Source organism: Canis lupus, chromosome 20 (assembly GCF_011100685.1).
Source record: "Canis lupus familiaris isolate Mischka breed German Shepherd chromosome 20, alternate assembly UU_Cfam_GSD_1.0, whole genome shotgun sequence".
NCBI lineage: Eukaryota > Metazoa > Chordata > Mammalia > Carnivora > Canidae > Canis > Canis lupus.
This window is the reverse complement of record NC_049241.1, coordinates 42728326-42749998: the sequence shown is the minus strand read 5'-3', so window position 1 is coordinate 42749998 and position 21673 is coordinate 42728326. Positions and strand designations below refer to the sequence as shown.

The 21673-nt window shown below is 38.7% G+C and overlaps 1 long non-coding RNA gene across 1 annotated transcript; it reads right to left on the bottom strand.

Moving 5' to 3' along the window:
• Window positions 1-836: 836 nt before the first annotated feature.
• LOC111091215 lies at window positions 837-7619 on the bottom strand. Its single transcript, XR_005374450.1, has 3 exons — window positions 7523-7619; window positions 2571-2619; window positions 837-1000 (listed from the first exon to the last, which is right to left on the bottom strand). It is a non-coding gene; the product is annotated as an uncharacterized LOC111091215 (long non-coding RNA).
• Between the last annotated feature and the right edge of the window lie 14054 nt (window positions 7620-21673).

Sequence of the window (21673 nt, the reverse complement as noted above, 5' to 3'; positions counted from 1 at the left end):
GGTGGTGGGGAGGGAGAAGCAGACTTCCTGCTCAGCAAGGAACCCGATGCAGGGCTCTATTCCAGGACCCTGAGATATTGACCTGAACCAGAGCCAAAGGCAGACACTTAACCAACTGAACCACCCAGGTGCCCTTCTTTGCTGAGACTTTCTGTTTCTTTGCTGAGTTATTTGATTTATTCATATGCTTCTAGTGTGTTCATAAGTGCTCTTTGAAGCCTTTATATGATGGCTACTTATAAATATTTGTATTTCTAACACCACTTCCATTTTGGTGTTGGAAGCCATTGATTATCTTTTTTTCATTCAAGTTGAGATTTTACTGGTTTGTGGTATGACAAATGACCATCTAATGAAAGCTGGACATTTTGAGTAGCATAATATAAGACTGAATCTTATTTAAACCCTCCGTTTTAGCTGTTTTCCTTTGACACTAGTCTAGTGGCAAAGAGTGCTGCTTTGTTACTGTCAGGTAGGGGTAGGAGATTTTTCTGGTTTCCATTGACACCCAAGGCGGAAGAGGGGCTCTTGTATTGCTAGGTGGAACTGGGAGTTCCTACTGGGTTTCAGTTAATACCATTCTGGATGGGAGGGTTGGGTGTGGCTCATTACTGTTCTCCCATGCAGTCTCTGCTGACACCACATTACCACCGGACCTTGTTACTGATGAGTGGTGATAAAAGTCCTGCCTTCCCACTAGCTATCCTCTGACACCACCCCAATGGGGAGTGAGAGGAATGGTTTTATTTTTTATTTTTTAATTTTTATTTATTTATGATAGTCACAGAGAGAGAGAGAGAGAGGCAGAGACTCAGGCAGAGGGAGAAGCAGGCTCCATGCACCGGGAGCCCGACGTGGGACTCGATCCCGGGTCTCCAGGATCGCGCCCTGGGCCAAAGGCAGGCGCCAAACCGCTGCGCCACCCAGGGATCCCGAATGGTTTTATTTTACTGCTGGGTGGGAGTTGAAGTCCAGGCTCCTCACACAGTCTCTGCTGACCCTGCAGGAAGGAGGAGATGAACCTCATTACCACCTGGCTGGGATGAAAGTCCTTGCTTTTTAGCTGGCCTTCTCTGACACAATACCACCATGGGAGGAGGGGAGGTTTGGGCAGTCTCCTTATACCCTGTGGAAGATGAAAGTCTCTGGTCCCCAGTGGCCTTTAATAGCATGGGTGGGGTTGGGACATAGCTTTTTATGTGGTGTTTGGCTGGAGTAGAGCATTTAATGCCTAAAATTTTTTTGTCTTTGTAGTCCTTTGGCTAGAGAGAGTCAGCTTTTGTTGGAGTTATTTTTTGTCTGTGTCTGTTATCATTTCCAGGTTTCTAGCTTCTCCAGCACCTGGGGATATATGAGACACAAGAAAAAGCCAGAGAACTCACCACTGTATTGTTCCTTGCAAATCCTGAGGTCTCAAGCTGGTCTGCTTTCTCTCCACCTTTGAGAGTTTCCTTATGTTTGTTTTTTATATGATGATCATTGGGGTTTAGTCATACTTAGTGTGAGGAATAGGGAAAAAATACTCTTGCTTCAACTCCTTGGAAGTTTCTGTTTGTATACTTTTATGTCTTTTTCCCACAGCTAGACTGTAAGACCAGACTGTAAGTTTGTGAATATCATAACTTGGATATCATTTTTTAATTTCCACCTCCAATCTCTGGCCTAAACTTCCTTGCAATGATTCCACCATTCTTATGAACTCTCTGGTTTAGCCCCTCTTGTACGTGCTTAAGCAATAGCTTCTCAGTTCCACCCCACTTGCCCACCTCTGGTTTTGTTGTTGCTTAATCCCTTGGCCTATTGCCACTCCCCTCCTTTGGCAGAGCAACCAGCTCCTCCACCATAAGACAACATAAATCCCCTAACAACAGTTCACACCACACCAACCACATTTCCCTTTTTTAACGAAGTTACTCAATTGGTAAATCCAGGAATGCCTGATGAACCTCAGTGCCAACAAGTTATTTGGCAGACTTCCTGCTGCTTAGTATGTATTTTGGCATTTGAGGCTTAAATCTTGACAAAATAAATTTAATTGCATTGGATTGGATTGAGTAGAGCCTATGGGATAGCTTAAAGGTGAATGAAGACTGACTGGTTCGACACTGGTCTCTAATAGTAGTTGATTAATGGGCTAATCTTACCCTCAAAGAAGGTCTTTAAGGGTAAGTTAAAATGCATCATATTGAACTATTTCCTAGTCAGTGATTTGTCAGTTACTTGAATGAGGACACTAAAGCTGTGCCTTATTGGAGTGACAATTGGCACAGTTGGGAATGATAGCTAATGAGTTAAGTAACAGAAACAGATTTCAAAAAACATCTTGACAGCCTGAAATAACTAGTTAAAACTAAGAGGATAAACTGTAATTGGAATAAATAAATGTAAAATCTGGTTTTAGAGGCATAAGAACTAACCTCTCAAAACATCAAATGTAGTAATAGCTAATGTTTATGAGTTTGTAGTAAACATGACCCATTCATATTTCATAAATTTTTATGAAATTCATATTTCACTGAAAATTCATAAACATCATTGGAAAGTTACTGAACAAATGTTTCAATACTCACAAACTATTTTTCCTCTTTGACACAGTAACTCCATTCCTAGGACTTTATCCTGCAAAAAATAGTTTATGAGTATGAATTTCATAAAAATATCTAAAAAGAGGAAAATGTTAAATACAAAAAGACTTATGACAGCACTATTTATAATAGGAAAAACCAGGAGATGAAGGTTCAACAACAATGATAATATTTAGTAATTTGATATGTATGTCAACCACATTGTGCAGCTTTTAAAAAGGAAGTTTTAAAAGGAAGGGGTGTTATTCTAAAGACAATATAGCAACAGGAAAAGATCTTACAGTACACGATAAAAACATAAGATTAATTATTTCCTATTCTGTGTGTTCAGTTGCAAAGTTAGATGTGCTTATGTATATTTTGAATGAGAATTATAAACAAGAATTGCACAAAAACAGAAAAATGAAAGCAATCTGTGTTAGGCTATTCAGTAAAGTATCTGATCAATATTTTTAATATGAAGAACAAAAGACTGATAACGAGGTATAATAGAAAAGGTATTGATATCTGATAGAGCTTACTTCTTGTAGTATTTGCCTCAGACAAACTACAAAACTATCTGAGCCTTAAGTTTCTTATGTTTAAAATGAGAATACTGGGTGCCTGGGCAGCTCAGTCAGTTAAGTGTCTGCCTTTGGCTCAAGTTGTGTGCCCAGGGTCCCGGGATCAAGCCCCATATTAGCTCCCTGCTCAATCAGAAGTCTGCTTCTTCCTCTCTCTCTGCCTCTCACTCACCTCGTGCTTTATCACTTGCTCATGCTCTCTTTCTCTCAAAAATAAATAAATAAATAAATAAATAAATAAATAAATAAATAGGCAATCACACCAAAGGCTCTGACTGATCTCCAAACATAAGAGACCCTCCATTGCTTGAACATCATAAGCTGTAGGCACCTAGAGTGAGAGCCGACCTGGACTAGACCAAGGCCTCCCTATCATAGGGCCTTCAGGGGCTGACTTCAAGTTTGCTCATGAAGTTCTTACTTACTGTTGTACCTTGTTTGTTGTGTGACTTTGTAGTGTACTTTCTTTTGTGTGACATGTATGAAGCCAAGTTAAATGCCTAGTGAAATGTCATTGAGCTTGAAATGACAATCCTGAACCTGCTTAACAGTTAAGCTAAACTTACTTTATGAGTGAATAAAGCTGATGTTGTAAAGTCACAACTTGTGTAGGCACCTTTCTAGTGTGCTCGTGACAAATAATGAAAATGGGGGATACCGGTGCAGAAGTAGGCAAACAAATGAAATGAAATAGTCAAAACAAACTTACATGTATATAGAGATTTAATATATACTAAGAGGAGTATTTCAAATTAGTCAAGAAGAGATGGGTTATTTAATAAGTGGTGTTGGGAAAACTTGTTATACATTGGAAAGAAATAGTTCAACTCTCCATACAATATATAAGAAACAAATTCCAGGGATGCCTGGGTGGCTAAGCAGTTGAGCCTCTCTGCCTTTGGCTCAGGGTGTGATCCCAGAGTCCTGGGATGGAGTCCCCCACCGGGATCCCTACAGGGAGCCTGCTTCTCCCTCTGCCTATGTCTCTGCCTCTCTGTGTCTCTCATAAATAAATAAATACAATCTTTAAGAAGAAAAAGAAAAAATATAGACAGCTTAAATATAGAAATGTATGAAATAAAACTCTGTAAGTACTTGAAAAAATATAGAATATTTTTATTCCTTTAGGGTACAGAAGGCCTTACTAACAAAAACATAAAATCATAGTAATAAAGGAAAACAGTCAGACACAATAAATCCATTTAAAAGGCAATAGAGCAGAAGAAAATGTTCGTTTAATAGACTGAAGATTATTATCCAGCCTCATATGATAAGAACACCTCAACATAAAGATGCCTCTTTAATTTGTCCCACATGGATCCTCAAAGCAAACCAACTGCTTCATTTTGAGCAAAGCTGAAAATAAAAATAAAAATAAAAATAAAAATAAAAAAGATCTGTTCCAATAGTGAAGGAAAATATTGGTGGAGCAGCTAGCTAGCACCTTCAGGCAAATTAGAAAAAGCTATTTCTTCTAATGAGCCACAGTTGGCATTCAGCTTGATGAGCAGAGGCAGGGCTGTATTTCAACTTCCAGTAGCACCCCAACCACACAATCATTCTCAGAGTTCCTGAATGTTGCATTTCCCAACAAATTGTTCAGTTTGCCCTCAGTCATATTGTGATATAATAAGAATATAGATGTTTGATCTTCTTCCTGGCTTCTGGCCAGGGATCCTAAACCCCTTGTAATTTCCTAAGTGATAAGAAAGATAAGAAGATATCTTTCATTATAACATTTGATTTTTGTTCCCAGTTCCTGAAATAGCACAGGAATGAGAAAGCTGAAAGGAGTATTTTTGTTATTCATAACAAACTCCTTTCAACCGCACCTGAGTTTATGGTAATGAGGTGACTTTTGGAAAACCTCTAAGGATGAGGTGATGGTTGCCAGGGAACCAATCATGATTCCCTAGATTAGAAGGTTGGAACTTTTTGTCCAACCCTCTACATATCCTCTCTGTTCTCCTTCACACCTCAACTCCTGGGATCAGAGAGGGGCTGGAGATTGATTTCAATCACCAATAGCCAATGTTCTAATCAACCATGCCTATATAAGAAAGTCTCCTTAAAAACCCTAACCAAAGGAGTTTGGAGAGCTTCCAAATTGGTGAATACATTGAGCTGCTGGGAGGATGGCACATCCCGAGAGGACATGGAATCTCCACATCCCTCCCCCCATACCTTGCTCCATGCATTTCTGTCATCTGGCTGCTCCTGGGTTGTATCCTTTTATAATTAACCAGTAATCTAGCAAGTAATTCATTTTCCAAAGTTGTATGAGCTGTACTAGCAAATTATTGAACACAATTTGCAGTTAGTATCTGAAGTGGAAGCAGTCTAATGGACTGAGCCCTTAACCTGTGGGGTCTACGCTAATTCCAGGTAGCATCAGAACTGGGTTGTAGGACACCAAGATATCCAGAGAGTACTGGAGAATTGGTTGGTGTGGGAAAAACTCCCATACATTTGGTGTGAGAAGTATTCCATGGGAAGAGGAAACAGGGTTTTCCTTTATTTGAAGTGTGAGCAGAGACAAAAAAAATCCTTTTCTTTTAGTCTTCCTGAGGATTTTCAAGGGTAGTATTTCTTTGCTTTTAATTAGTTTTTTGTTTTACTCTATGTTGTGATCTATCTGTGGGATGCAGCTAAAATAGTGCTTAAAGGGAAATGAATAATATAAAACAATATAGAAGATATAGAAAATAATAGAAAAAAAAGGTCTCAAATCAATGACCTCAGCCTACACCTTAGAAAACTAGAAAAAGTTGAACAAATTAAACCCAAAGCAAGCAAAAGAAAGAAAATAAGATAAAAGCATAGATCAATGCACTAGAAAGCAAAAAAATATATAGAGAAAAATTGACAAGCTAGTTCTTTGAGAAGAGAAAGATTAATACAACTCTGGCCAGATTCATTGAGAAAAAAAAAAACACAAGTTAAAAGAAAGAAGACACAATATCAAAAAAGAGAGGGAGCATCACTACAGACCTCACAGATAATGAGGGACTATTATGAACAATTTTATGAGTAAGTTAAACAACTTAAATAATAACAAATTATCTGAAAGATACAAAGATCACCTACAAAGAAACAGATAAACTGAACAGCTACATAGCTATTAAAAGAATTGAAACTGCACTTAGCCCCCACCCCATAATGAAAACTCTAGATCCAGATGGCTTCAATTCCACTAGATATTTAAAGAAAAAAAATTCTTAACAAACTTCTTCATAAAATTGAAGAGGAAGGAATACTTCCTAACCCATTCTATGAGATTAGCATTACCCTGATACCAAAATCATACAAAGAAAATCTAAGAAAACTACACATAAATATTTTCTCATGAATGTAAATAAAATCAATCTAGCCCCATGCATAAATTGACACTTTACTCTTCTACAAATACAAGCAATCCAGCATTGTTGAGTGTCCTTCCAGTTGTGTTAAATCCTGCCTCTTTCACTTGAAGGCATCCTTCTTAAGGACACATATCAATATTTCCCTCCTTACAACTCCTTCCTCAGTCCTCAGCACTTGCTGACCTATCACTACAAGGATAAAACATAGAATAATTTCATGAATTATTTTAGGGAAAAAATAAGAGGAGAAAAAGAATTTTGTATGGGAGAAGAGGGAGTAAATCCTTGTGTTTTTTTTTTCCTTGTGGTTTTGTACAGATAGAGCCAAGGGAAAATTATAGATGTGAAAAGAAAGAATGTGTAAAATGGTGTCCTTGGTATCTCACATATAAAATGATTTCACTCTTTTTTTTGAAAATTACAAATATATCAGTGCTTGGTGCTAAATCTTTATTGAATGTGTAATATACACTGGTTCCTCATCCTGAGGTTGGAGATGATAACTTCCTCTTTTCATTTGATTATATTTGGTGAAACAATTCAAAGGCTGAGATTTAAACACATTCTATTTCAGGTGCATGACCTTACAACTGGGCTTATCACAAGGTGAATTACACTTGAAGGTGCCAGAACTTTTCAGTTAGAAGTTTAACAGAACTTTTCTTATAACCCTGACTTTGGCCATATAGCTCTGGTCCTTAACATCAAAGCAGACAAAAGCCAGAGGAAGTGACTCATTTCTGCTTGAAGTAAGTTGAAGCCTTCTAATGAGGAAAGGCAAGATGCACATCTTCTAGCTCTGGTGTGTAAAGTCCATATAATTTAGGACTTAGGATCTATCTGGATTTGAAATCCATAATCAAGCATTGGAGCTGGAGTGATTGGGAACAACACTGGTGGCATCATGGTCCATGGAATGTCACAAGAAAGTGAAACCCCATAAAGATTAAATATCAAAACTCTCCCCTTCACTTTCCTGGGGGATGTGGATTATGGCCATAGACTGACATACCTGGGATGGAATTGGAGAAAATATTATTAAGTAGGTGTTTCAAAATATTTGTGAGAGCTAGCTTCTTTGAATAAGAACCCATCCTGTTTCCATGGTGACTCACTAAGCATCAATTCTAAGAATCCATGGGTCAGAAGAGTCCTTGTCTTCTCTATCACCTGGGACTCCAGGGAAGCCCAGCATATGAACCTTTTCATATTCCTTTTTTTTTTTTCCTGCCAATAGTCTAGGTGTTTCTAGAGGGCAGGAGTCAAAATCATGCCTAATGGGGTCAGTCCCGGTGGCCCACCAGTTTAGTGCCGCCTTCGGCCCAGGCTTGACCCTGGAGACTCAGGATCAAGTCCCGCGTCGGGCTCCCTGCTTGGAGCCTGCTTCTCCCTCTGCCTGTGTCTCTGCCTCTCTTTCTCTCTCTGTGCCTCTCATGAGTAAATAAAATAAAATCTTTTAAAAAAAAATAATGCCTAATACATGGTAAGTACTCAGTATGTATTTGTTGAATGACTGAATGCATGAGTAGATGAATGAACCTTAACGACCCTCCCTAAATTTGATTTGTCAATCATACCTCAATAAAGCTGGGGGGAGGGGATCCCTGGGTGGCTCAGCGGTTGAGCGTCTGCCTTCCTCGAGTCCCGGGATCGAGTCCCACATCCGGCTCCCTGCGTGGAGCCTGCTTCTCCCTCTGTCTGTGTCTCTGCTTCTCTCTCTCTCTCTCTCTCTCTCTCTCTTTCTCTCTCATAAATAAGTAAAATCTTTAAAAAATAAAAATAAAAAAATAAAGCTGGGAAAATGAGTCCTCCTTGTTTCTGACCAGAAGATTAGTTGTTTTGCTATTTTCTTACAGGCGAAAGCTCAGCACCTGGGGCATCTAAAGTGATCTAGCAGTACAGTGGCTCTCAAACTTTGCTGTTTCAGAACCATCTAGAGGCTCAGGTTCTTTGAAGTAGAATAAGTCCTAAGCCTTTGTAGTTTTACCAAGTTCCCCAGGTGATTCCAATCTATGCAAAGTAGAAAACCAATGCTTTTGTGTCATACTTCTCAACCTTTCCATGCCATATCAGTGTAGAAAATGATGCTTATTCAGCATAGTAAACAAGGAAGCTACTTGCAGCCAGAGGACTCAGCCTCTTGGCCCACGCAGGATCCCGTGGCTTACTGAGAATACCAATTGGAAAGTTCTGCCTGACCTTGATAATCAAACAGTGGTTGGGAACCAGCAGCTTCAGTCAGGAGCTTGTTTCAAATGTGAATCTCAGTCTCTCCCCCAAACCTGCTGAAGCAGAATTAGCCTTCTAACAAGATCTCCTGTGGATTCATGTGCATATCCGAGATTGAGAAGCACGTGCCTTGACACCCGTAACCCTGAAAGTCTAACTCTTCTCTGACCTAAACAAAACTTATGTATGTCCAGGAAAAGGCATGACTCCTTCCTCCCTATAGTTGACTCACAGACACAAGGGAAGTGGGGCCGAAATCTGCTGAGCTCAGCTACAACCACTATTCACACTTGAGGTTGTGTGTATGTGTGTGTATGCACATGCATGCATATGTTCCATTCCTGTCAGGGCACTATTGAGCCAGAGTGTAATGAGTACAGTCTTAGATGTTTAAAAAAAGTCAAAATGCTAAAAGATGCTGAAGAAAATTTCACATTGACCCTTAAGGTCTCTGTCTGCAGTTGAGACTCAGGACAAAATTTTCTTTTCTTTTTTCTTTTTAAATTTTTTTTTATTTTTATTTATTTATGATAGTCACAGAGAGAGAGAGAGAGAGGCAGAGACACAGGCAGAGGGAGAAGCAGGCTCCATGCACTGGGAGCCCCACGTGGGATTCGATCCTGGGTCTCCAGGATCGCGCCCTGGGCCAAAGGCAGGCGCCAAACCGCTGCGCCACCCAGGTGTTCCATTCCTGCTACCATGACTTCAGTTCATTCATCCACTCATTCATTCATTGAGCATCTATTCTGTACCAGGCAAAATGTATACTAGGCACCAGAAATACAAATGTGAAACAACACAGATCCTCACTCAACTTTCTGCCCTTAACTTCTCATCCTCCCGATTCATATCACATAGTGCACCACACTAACTGTCTTAAAATTCATATTTCATTGTGTCACTCCTCTGGACCAGATCCTCCCATGGCACCAACATTTGTTATTTTATGGCCTATCTCCTAGCATGTTCCTATATAGACCTATCAGTCCCAGAAGTTGGTCATTCACTGTCCCCCAAGTGTGTTGAGCACACTGTTGCTGCAATCTGATTGAGCTGAGTCTAAGGAGAGGCCTGAGCATGTTATTTCTGTACTATTCCTTGCCTGGGGCTAACCCACAGCCATGACACAGAATTGCTTGTTAACAAGATCAGAGACTTGACCTTTGTCTTTTAGATATTCGTGGTCTAGCAATGATACAAGAAGGTGGGAAAGGTGTTACTCACCACAGGTTGACATCAGCAGGGGTGGGGCTGACCCTGGACGGGTCCTCCAAGAAGCTGCCCAGAGGAGAGGATGTCTGAAATGGTGTTTTGTAGGTAGATGAGAGGAGGAAAGACATTTAGGCAGAAGATGTGGTATGAGGCTGCATAATAACTTCAGGGTCCTGGAATGGGTTTGGTATGGCTGGGGCTCATGTGGGGTAGTGGCAGGAAGAGGGGGTGGGGAGGGAGAGGGCCAGATCTCAGGTCTGCTATGCCACTTCTCTAGTGATTTTAAAAACATAATGGGGCCTGGGAAAGCAGCGTGGAAGATTTAATCTGGGGAATGGACTGTGGATCTGAACTGTAATATCATCAAATGAGCAGTCTGGAGGTTTTACAGAGGACATGCATAATATGGGGGCTGGGAGCAGGTAGCAGGGGAGTCAAATTGGAGAAGGCTAATTGGAGAAGCCACATATGAGTTTAGTGTAGTATAAGAGAAGGAAAGCCGTCAGGACTTGGCTCTGCCACTAGTGGCTATGCAGCCTTGGTCTAGTAGCACCTTCTCAGGGCTCAGTCTCTTTAGCTATAACATGGGCAGATTATATCATGTAACCAGAAAGATCACTCCCAGCTCTACTAGCCCATAATGTGGTGAAATTTAGTCTGAGAGACATTTTTTTAATTGTGGGGAAAATACACATAAAATTTAGCATTTTATCCATTTTTAAGTACACAGTTCAATGGCATTAAGCACATTCACATTATTGTGTGGCCATCACCACCATCCATCTCCAGAACTTCTTCATCTTCTCAAAATGAAACTCTCTTCCCATTAGGCATGCAACCCTCATCCCCTCATCCCCTGCCCCTGGCACCCACCGTTCTGCTTTCTGTCTCTATGAATTTGACTTCTCTAGGACCCTCGTATTAAGTGGAATCATATAGTATTTGTTTGTCCTACTATGACTGGCTTATTTCATCAGTATAAAGGCTTCAAGATTCATCCATCATATAGAATTTCCTTCCTTATTAAGATTGAATGATCGAGGATGCCTGGGTGGCTCAGCGGTTGAGCATCTGCCTTCAGTTCAGGGCATGATCCCTGGGTCTGGGATAGAGTCCTGAATCCGGCTCCCTGCAGGGAGCTTTCTTCTCCCTTTGCCTATGTCTCTGTCTCTCTCTGTGTGTCTCTCATGAATAAATAAATAAAATCTTAAAAAAAAAAGACCAAATGATCTTCCACTGTATGTGTATACCACATATTGCTTATTCATTCATCTGTTGGTGAACAGTCAGGTTGTTTCCACCTTTGGCTTTTGTGAATAATACCATTATGAAGACGGGTGTACAAACATCTGGGGCAAGTCCTACTCTCAATTCTTTTCAGTATATACCTAGAAGTGGAATTACTGGATCATATGGTAATTCTATGTTTAACTTTTTGGGGAACCAGCATACTATTTTCCACAGTGGCTGCAGCATTTTACATTCCCATCAGCAATGCACAAAGGTTTCCAACTTTCCTACAGCTTTTTAAAAAATATTTCATTTATTTATTCATGAGAGACACACAGAGAGAGACAGAGACATGGACAGAGGGAGAAGCAGACTCCTTGCAGAGAGCTGGATACGGGACTTGATCCCGGGACCAGGATCATGCTCTGAGCCGAAGGCAGACACTCAATCGCTGAGCCACCCAAGTGTCCCCAACTTCCCTACATCTTTATAGACACACACTATTTTCTGTTTTTGTTTTTGTTTTTAGTAATACCATCCTAGTGGGTACACCTGTACTTTATACCCTCTGTACCTCATTGTGGTTTTGATTTGCATTTCCCTACTTATTAGGGAAGTGAACGTCTTTTCAAGGACTTAGTATTCATCGTCTTTTTTTGAAGAAATGTCTATTCCTTTGCCTAGTTTTAAATTGGTTTGTTTGGTTTTTGTTGTTGAATTGTAGTTCTTCATATGTTTTGGATATTAATCTCTTATCAGATACATGATTTACAAATTTTCTCCCATTCAGTGGGTTGTCTTTTCATTCTGTGGATGGTGCTCTTTTGATGAACAAGGTTTTTAATTTTGATGAAGTCCAGTTTGTCTATTTTTTCTTTTGTTGCTTGTATCTTTGGTGTCAGATCCAAGAAGTCACTGCCAAGTCCAATATCATGAAGCTCCCCACCCCCTATGTTCTCTTCTAAGAGGTTTATAGTTTTAGCTCCTACACTTAGATCTATTATGAGTTAACTTTTGTATATAATGTAAGGTAAAGTCCAGATTTACTATTTTGCATATAGAGACCCAGTTTTCCCAACACCACACTGAAAATACTGTCCTTTCTTCACTGAATGGTCTTGGTACTCCTGTTAAAAATCATTTGACTGGGATGCCTAGGTGGCTTAGCAGCTGAGTATCTGCCTTTGGCTCAGGGCATAATCCCAGGCCTGGGGATGGAGTCCGGCATCGGGCTCTCCGTGGAGATGGGGAGCCTGCTTCTCCCTCTACCTGTGTCTCTGCCTCTCTCAGTGTGTCTCCCATGAATAAATAAAATCTTTTTAAAAATAAAAATAAATAAAAATCACTTGACCATTGATTCCATTGATCTTTATGTCTGTCTTTATGCCACTACCACTGTTTCGATTTTTGTAGCTTTGTATGAGTCTGAAATCAGGAAGAGTAAGACCTCTAATTTTGTTCTCTTTCAAGACTGTTTTGGCTATTTAGAGTCCTTTGAAATTCCATGTGAATTTTAGAATGTATTTTTCTATTTCTGAAAAAAAAATACCCTTAGGTATTAGGGTTTTGACAGGGATTGCATTGAATTTATAGATTGTTTTAGTTAGTATTCACATCTTAAGTCTTCTAATACATGAACATAGATGTCTATTTATTTTGTCTTCTTTAATTTCTTTCAGTAATGTTTTGTAGTTTCAGTGTGCAACTGTTTTTTATTCCTTTTTATGCTATTATAAATTAAATTGTTTTCTTAATTTCCTTTTTAGTTTGTTCATTGTTGTTATATGAAAATGGATCATGTTTTTGTGTACAGATTTTGTATCCTGCAACTTTGCTGGATTCATTTATTAGTTCTTACAGGTATTTTTACAGAACCTTTATATATAGGGTTTTCTATATATAAAATCATATCATCTGGGTATGATAATTTTACTCCTTTCTTACTGTTTTTGATGGCTTGGGTTTCCTTTTCTTGCCTAATTGCTCCGGCAACAACTGTCAGTACTATGTTGAATAAAAGTGGTGAAATCAGGCATCCTTGTCTTTTCCTAATCTTAGAAAAAAGCTCTCAGTTTTCCATGATTTGAGAGACTTTTTAATCTATTTTTGGATTTAAAGAACTTCAGAGGTTTGCTAAGTAAGAGTTCATTTTATTGGCTTAACTAGCAATAATGTGGAGACATCAGAAAGGAAATAGAAGAGATTGGAAAGCATCTGGTGAGTATAATGCATTGAGTGTGCTGCATATACTTCTAGTTTTCCATAGGTATTAAATGCATCACAAAAGAATGAAAAATAAAGCAAAGTGCTAAAAGTTGACGGAGTATCACTGAATGAAGTGGCTTTTCCTTTACCCCCGTGGATAACTTCCCAAGGAGACTCCAGCCTCGATTTTAAGCTAAAACAACAACAACACCTAGCATCTAAAACCAGAAGCCAAAAAAAAAAAAAAAAAAATATATATATATATATATATATATATATATATATATATATATATATATATATATAAAACAAGAAGCCTTGGAAGAATAAAGAAGGACTTCAGTGACCCAGGCCATGTCTATTCCAGAACAGGTTTCCTTCTGGGGTTCTAGCCCCTAAAGAGCTATGCAAAAAGTACCCTTGCCACATCTGTTGAAAGAAGGAAAGTTGATCTAAAAATACATGAGAGGGAACTGAAACACTTCAGAGAAGGCAGGGCTCAAGAGCCAGAAACAAAAAGAGGAAGGTAAAATTCTAGTTACAAAAAAAAGAGGAATGGAAATTGAATTTTCTTACAAAGAAAGTCCAGAAGCTTCCCCCTTTTCCCTGAGTACTCCATCAAAAAAGGGGAAAAAATAGTCAATGGGAAACAGCTCTGAGAAAAATAAGTCTGCACCATTACAGTTGAGAATTCAAGCAACCTGACCTGAAAAGCCAGGCAATTTTCCAACTACAGCTGTGTTAGAGTTGAAAGGGCTTGTCTTGAAAATGTCCATCCCTTCCATCTCAGAAAAGGAACTTCTGATGAAGGCCTTCTGAAGCTCCTCCAGGGTCACAGAGCTAATGAGGGTCAGGTCAGGCTGGAAGATCACTTTTGGACATTTGTCCTGTGTTCTTTTCATTGGACCCCCATATCAATATAATGTACTTCTTGCATTGAATTAACATCTCACCTTGAGCTTTCCTCAGTGCTGGGTTTACATCCAAGACCATGGTTCTCAGAGTGAGGTCCTCACTCAGCAACACCAGCAGCACCTAGGAACTTGTCAGAAATGCACCATTCTCAGCCCCACCCTAGGCCCATGGAATCAGAAACTCTGGGGATGAGGGATGGTCCTAAAAAGCCCACCAGGGAATCCCGATGCACTAAGGTTTGAGAACCGCTGGTCCAAGAAGTAATATTCCTTTTATTCATTATAATATAGCATAAGTAATAATCAGCATGTGTTTCACAACTTACAAAAGAGCTTTTAACATGCATTCTTTTTTATTTGAGGAGGGCCATTTTTCCTTTAGCTATTCATCTATTTCCATCTCTCCTTTTATTTCCATTGCCTTCTCTCCAGTTACTTCATGCCAACTAACTCTTATAATGGCCTCTTAGCTCATCTACTCTGTAGGTTTGTTTGGCTTCAATCCATACTGCCCACTGCCATCGGATTTACCTTGTCAAAAGACTAATTCATGAAAGGCAGGTTTGAGATAACAAATCTCTTCCTCCTCATTGTCTAAAACTCCTGAACTTTTCATTCAAAGTCTTCCATAACTACCATGAGTCAACTTAATATTTTAGCCTCATCCCCAATGTCTTCACCACATACTTCATGCTATCACTCTTTCTCTACTCATAACTTTGCTTATGCCATTTACTCTACCTGAAATGTACCTCCCTTACCATCTACCCAGATTTAAATTCTTTGGAGCTCATTTCAAACACCCTTTCTTTCATGAAGTCTTTCATGAAAACTCCCATCAGGAGGGTCTCCCTTCTCTGAGCTCTGCAAAACATGGAGATATACATTTGTGGCTATTATCCTATGTTGCCTTGTATTAAAACTTCCCCAGCTTGCCACATTTTCATTCCCTTAAAGACAGAACCTTATCATGCTTTATGCATCTTTGTATTTCATTACCACAGCATCCAAAATGCTTTAAGTACTCACCTAGTATTTGATGAATGAAGCATATATTCTATTTCCAGTCATATTTGCATATGTTTTGAGTGAACCATTAATTTTTCCTGATAGGGACCTAAAGAATGAATGATGAAAGTCAGTGCAAGTCATTAACAAATATAGAGGACGATTTATTGAAAAATTCTACAGGCTGATCTTTACATATTGTAATACCATCCACCTGACTTTAGAGCCAGTGAAATATTGGCCATGTTAATGAGTGAAAGAAGAAAAGATAGTAAAATATAATGAAAAGTGCCCAGCCAGCCCAACATCCCCCTTGAGCCCCAGGTAATAAATATGACCCTATGATAATACTTTTGAACACTAAAATTCCTGGTTCTCTTGACAGTGAAGCAAGAGCTAAGAGAGAAGTCTGCAAAGCCTTTGTATCTGGCTGCCAGAACTTTTGAGAACAATGGTCTTTCTTCTCTTCTGCTTTCCAATTAATAGTCAAATTGGCAACCTCTAACCATATAGGAAAGGGAAGCTGTATAAAAGCCATTCAAAAAGAGAGATTCTTGGAGATGTAGTCTCTTGTTTCCATTGTACATTTTCCTGATCAAAAACCTTTACAATTTTTTACATTAGACTTAAATTCCTGTACAAGGCATTATACACTCAAGTGCCTCCAACCCCATAAACCCTCACATTACACTTTGTGCTCTGGGAATACTGTCCTTTTAATTCCTTGAAAATGGTGGTTTCAGATCCAGATGGCTTAGAAACTTCAATTCATTTTTTGGTTATATCCTTTCTGCTATAACAATATATATATATGAGAGAGAGAAAGAGATGTATACATATGCGTAATATACCTCCAAAACAAAAATCCAGGCTTGAAAACAAGCATCTCTGGGAAACAGAAGTGGAGCATAAAAACCAATGTGGTGAGTGGAGTTAAACCACAAGTTTGTTGGGCCCAGGTCCGAAAATAGGCAATGGCAGCCAGGAGTGTGGCTTCTGATAGGTAGTAGTTACTAAAAGTGTCTACTTGAGATAGGAATAGGAGCCCAGGCTGAGTCTTAAAATTAAAAGTGGAATGAAACTCTTTAACTCCAGACAGAAGGCTGACATTTTGTTGCCTACACTTTCCTAGGGTTACAGTTGTATAAAGCAGCAGATTAAGGAATCAGGAGTTCCAGACAGCACCTGGAATCCAGGCACTGAGCCAAGCGACTTGCTGTTATACCCCCAATATCCTATTGGGGCCAGTGCTTCAGGTCACCGGACAAAGCCTGGTTCCACACTGAGGAACTAGATGAAGACTACCACAAAGTAGCTGGACAGGGAAAGACAAACACTAAAGAAGGAAGACCAAATATTATTTTATTCAAAATGAGGTTACAATTCAAAATCCCACAATTCATGAAGAAATCAAGTGGTTATTAAGATAGCCAAGGCTTATCTCTTAAAGTCAGAAGCTGGGATAAGGTTCTAGGACTCCTGAGGGATAGAAATACATTCAAATGTCTGACTCTAACAGAGACTACTGTGGGCCTTCTGAAGGCTCTCCTTCCTTAGGAACTGCATCTTGCTTAGAAACAAAATCCTGGGCAAGGAAATTAGAGCCAAACAAAAGATGACTTTTCACAGCTTCCTTTGCTACTAGATATCACTAGTCTGGCCAGTGAGAAGTGAGCAGAAGCATTATGAAGAACTTCTGCAAATTCTCCTTAAAAATGAAGGGAAGATTGCCATTTTGTTTTTCTTTCTCACTTGCTCATTCCAGCCATTTGAACATGAGCATGGTGGCTGGGCACACTTTTGACCACCAAGTGACCCTGGGGATAAAAGCTTTGTGCCAGAATGGACGGAGGTGGAGGAGTAGAAAAAGGAGAAGTGATAATAAATTTCAATATTGCTAAGACAGCAGTATTTCCCACACTGAGCTACAGATTCAACTCAACCTCTGTGAAATTCAGCTGACGTTCTTGTAGAAAGTGACAGACACAGTGATCACAAAATTGACATGGGAATGCAAGGGACCCAGGAAATTCAAAACAATCTTGAAAAGAAGAATGAACAAAGTTGGAAGATTCATACTTACTGACTCAAAACTTACTAGAAAGTTTGGGTCAGGCAATGTTTTCTTAGATATGACACCAAAATCACCAAGAACAAAAGAAGAATAGATGAATCGGACTTTATCAAAATTAAAAGGACTTTTGTGCTGTAAAGGATACCATCAAGAAAGTGAAAAGACAACTCACAGAATGGGAGAAAATATTTGCATGTTATATATCTAATAAGAGACATGTCTCCAGAAGTGCCTGGATGGGATAGTTGGTTGAGCATCAGTCTCTTGGTTTCCACTCAGGTTGTGGTCATGGGTCCTGAAGTCAAGCCCCATGTTGCTGAGCATGGAGTATGCTTCAGATTTTCTCTCTCTTTGCCCCTTCCTCTTGCTCTCTCTCTTTCTCTTTCTCTCTCTCACAAATAAATAATCTTAAAAAAGAGATAGATTTATCCAGAATGCATAAAGAATGTCTACAACTAAACACCAAAAAGATAAGTAACTCAATTAAAACATGGGCTATGTTTAGGGGATTCAGGGGATATGAATAGGCATTTCTCCAAAGAATATAAAAATGGCCAATAAACACATGAAAAAACATGCAACATCATGGTTGAGGAAATGCAAATAGAAACCACAATGATATGCTAACTCACACTTACCCAGATGGTTATAATAAAAAAACACAGGTAACAGCTATTGTGGGCAAAGATGTAGAGAAACTAGAACCCTCACACATTCCTGGTAGGAATGTAAAATACGCAGCAGCAGCTTTGACAGTGTGGCAGTTCTCAACAAGGGAGCCATATGGTTACTATATGAACTAGCAATTCAACTTCTAGATACAGATCCAAGAGAAATGAAGACATACATTTACACAAAAACTAGCATACAAATGTTTGTATTAGAAATATTAATGTAATATATTAGACAATGTTATACAAATTAACATATTAGTTTATATTATATATAAATAATATATGATTGCATCAAATATAAGACTATATAATTATAATATAAACAATATAATATACAAGGTTATGTTAATTACTATAATATTATAGTACAAATAATATGAGACACATATTTATTGTTAGCAGTATTACATTATCAATGAATAAATAGTCAAAAAATGGAAACAAACCAAATATTCATCAACAAACCAAATATTCATCAGTGAATAAATAAAAGGTGGTTTAACTATAAAATGTAATTTGGCCATAAAAGGGATAAAGTACTGTTTCATGCTACAAAGTGGATGAAGCTTGAAAACATGATACTAAGTGAAAGAAGCCAGTCACAGAAGACCATATATTTCATGATTCCATTTTTATGAGATGTCCATAATAGACAAATTGACACATATAGAAAGTAGGCAAGAGTTTTCTTGGTGCTGGCATGGCAGGGGGACAGGGAGTGGGAAAGATAATGAAAGGTGATTGATAATGAGTAGAGGGTTTCTTCTTGGGATGATGAGAATATTTAAAAATTAACTTGTGATGGTAGTTGCACAACTCTGTGAATATACTAAAAAACCATTGAATTTTGCATTTTGAATTGGCGAATTTTATGGTTTGTGCATTACGTCTCAAAAAAAACATTAAAAATCGGCTCAGGTCGTGATCTGAGGTCCTGGGATCAAGTCCTGCATCAGGCTCCCCACAGGAAGCCTGCTTCTCCCTCTGTCTATGTCTCTGCCTCTCTCTGTGTGTCTCTAATGAATAAATAAATAAAATCTTTTTAAAAAATAGACCCTTCCCTCAGTCTACATTCAAAAATAAGTTCCAAATGAATCAGGTGCCCAAAAATGTAATCCCTTAAGAAAAGGATTCTTTAAAAAAGACACAAAAACATTAATCATCAAGAAATATTTTAGTGAAATGCATTAAAATAAAAAGTTCTGTCTACAAAATAATCCAGGAGTAAAGTTAAAATAAATCACAGTAAGAATATATTTGCCAATGATATGTTTTAAAGAAAGATCCAGAATTTATAACCATCTCCAGCAAGCTTCATTAGTAATCAGGGAAATGCAGATCAAAACTATGGTTAAACACTGCTAACCACCAGACTGGCAAATATATTTAAGTCTGATGAGAAAGATAAATACTGTCTGGTTTCACTCATATGTGGAACCTAAAAATAAATAAATAAATAAATAAACATACAAAAAGCAGAAAGAGATCTACAAATGGAGAGAACAAACTGATGGCTGCCAGAGGGAAGGGAGGAGGGGATGGACAAATGGAGGGAGGAGAGTGGGAGATAGAGTCCTCCAGTCCTGGAATGAATAAGCCACAAAGGCACAGCATAGGGAATGTAGTCAATGATGCTGCAATAGCGTGCTATGGTGACAGGTGGCAACTACACGTGCTCTGAGTGCAGCACAACGTATAAACTTGTCCAGTCACTATGTTGTACACCTGAAGCTAATGCAACATTTTGTGTCAACTATACTCAAATTTTTAAAAATTACAAAAAGAATACATTCAAGTTTGATAATACACAAAACAGTACTGAGTTGGCCCAACAATCCCACCCCCTTTAGCAGTATTGCCTAGAGAAATACTACTAAATAACTAACTAGTGTTCATGGTTACATTATTTAAATAGTGAAAAATTGCAATCAGTTAATATGTTCACAAGCAGGAGCCTTGTTTTAATTGGGATTTGTTCATCTAATGAAATATTACATGAAGTAATAGTTCTTTCATTTTACCAAATGGAAGCCTGCACAAGAGGACAATTCTAACCATGGTTTGACCACTGGGCTTCTCTAGTATGCATAAAAATTTAAAGTGAACGTATTCTTTGGTCTAGTACTCCCACTTTTACCAATTTTCCAAAAAGAGGCGATTATAACTAGTGACAGTAGGTACACGGCCACTCTGTCATTTTAAAAAATATTTATTTACATTTAAATACTCCATTTTATTTTTTTAATTTTTTTATTTATGATAGTCAGAGAGAGAGAGAGAGAGGCAGAGACACAGGCAGAGGGAGAAGCAGGCTCCATGCACCCGGAGCCGGCCGTGGGACTCGATCCCAGGTCTCCAGGATCGCGCCCTGGGCCAAAGGCAGGCGCCAAACCGCTGCGCCACCCAGGGATCCCCTAAACGCCCCATTTTAAAAACAAAAATACAGGGGTGCCAAGGTGGTGCAATCAGTTAAGTGTCTGACTCTTGATTTTGGCTCAGGTCATGATTTCAGGGTCTTGAGATTAAGCCCTGCCTTGCGTCTGCCTGAGATTCTCTCTCCCTCTTCCTCTGACCCTCCTCCCACTTGTATTCTAAACAAACAAATAAAATCTTAAAAACAAAAACACACATGTAATTTTTTTTAATTGGCTCTTTTCTGCTTCTTGGCTTCCCTGACCTATATGGCTCTCTCTGCCTGGATTCTTCAGGCTTTAGTGAAGAGCAGGTTGTTGAGAAATACTACCTGGACTGGAGTTCCAGTGCTGAGTTGACTTAGGGAGAGATTCTAATCTCATTGCTTCCGTTTTTTTCCAAAAATTGAATATAATAATAGCATTGAGCTCATAAGGTAGTTACAAAGATTAAATGTGGCCCCTATATGGAGAGCACTAGAGCAGTGTCTATAAGCACTTAATAAATTTCTGCCTTTACCATCATCATCATTGATATCACCATTATTATTAAATCTCTTTGTCCAGTCAACTCCTATTTACCTTCCATACTTTAGAGATCAGTTAAAATATTACTTTTCAAAGAAGTCTACCCTGGATCTCCATAATAAATTAGATATCGTAGGAACCTGTTCATTTTTGTACCCACATGTATTAAAATTTGTATTTTGTACGTGTATGTATTTTTATTTAACATTTGTTTGGTAGGGACACAAAAGTTTGGGCATTGGACAAACTCCACATTTGGACACAAAAGTTTCCTGAGGGTATGTTTGCTTCATCTTTTTATATACGTGGTCCTGTCTCAGGCGGACAAGGAATAGAAAGTGATATAGAGTCTGAGTATTTATTTACTGAGTGAATGAGCAGATGAACTATTTTATCATTGAATGGTATGCAGCCATCAAAATTATGTTTACAAAGAATTTACAGTGGAAAACGTTTTGGCCTGCTTGGTGGAAAAACTAAAAGGTACAAAGGTGTATATGTGATGTGACTCTAATGCCATATAAATAGCACCAAAGACAAACCTATATATTAGGGGACAACAAGAGAGGTATATGTTCACAATGTGTGCAACCACCTCAATCTACTTCAAAACATTTCATCATCCCCAAATAAAACCCTGTACCCATTGGGCTGTTATTCTCCCACATTACCTTCCCC